General features: G+C 47.6%; 1 long non-coding RNA gene across 1 annotated transcript; it reads left to right on the plus strand.

Annotated features, from left to right (window-relative positions):
* Positions 1-222: 222 nt before the first annotated feature.
* On the plus strand, positions 223-404 carry LOC109365257. The gene is made up of 2 exons (XR_002110869.1): positions 223-265; positions 349-404. It is a non-coding gene; the product is annotated as an uncharacterized LOC109365257 (long non-coding RNA).
* The last annotated feature ends 178 nt before the right edge of the window (positions 405-582 follow it).

A 582-nucleotide genomic window follows, 5' to 3' on the forward strand; every position in this document is an offset into this window, starting at 1 on the left:
TTCTTGTCACTCTGATACTGTGGGATGCTCAAGACATTGTGATATAGTAAGTTTGGCTCAATGTCTCTGTAGGAGCTGGTGAAGTCTCTTGCTGTAAAAAGCCTTCTTCCTACATTAAAAGCACAGTTTGAGATGGTACATGTTTTCACACTAAGAGTTGCTTTTGCCCCTGTCTTCATAGGTTATCAGCGTCAGCTGCTCTACAAACATGATGATCGGCTCCCTACAGTGCCTTTGGGAAGTCTGACACCCAGGGCAACACATGGTGAGTGGCCAGAGTTGGAGCTGTCATCCCAAACCTAGCATCCATTCTACTTCCTGGATGTGACATATGTGCTCTGCCCACAGGCTGACAGCTTTTGTGGCCAGGTCCTTTGGGCAGGCCAGCTCTTACATTTACATCAGCAAAAATCATGTGCAAGATGCTGTGCTCTGGCTGCAGAAGCATCAGTTATCCAACGGTTGCTTCCAGAGTGTGGGGAAGCTCTTCAATAATGACTTGAAGGTATGACTAATGGCAATGGAAGTAGGAGTGGGAGAAACACGATATGGGGACGGGGTCACTTCTCCAGGCTCTTCTGC

Source organism: Meleagris gallopavo, unplaced genomic scaffold (assembly GCF_000146605.3).
Source record: "Meleagris gallopavo isolate NT-WF06-2002-E0010 breed Aviagen turkey brand Nicholas breeding stock unplaced genomic scaffold, Turkey_5.1 ChrUn_random_7180001997385, whole genome shotgun sequence".
Lineage (NCBI taxonomy): Eukaryota > Metazoa > Chordata > Aves > Galliformes > Phasianidae > Meleagris > Meleagris gallopavo.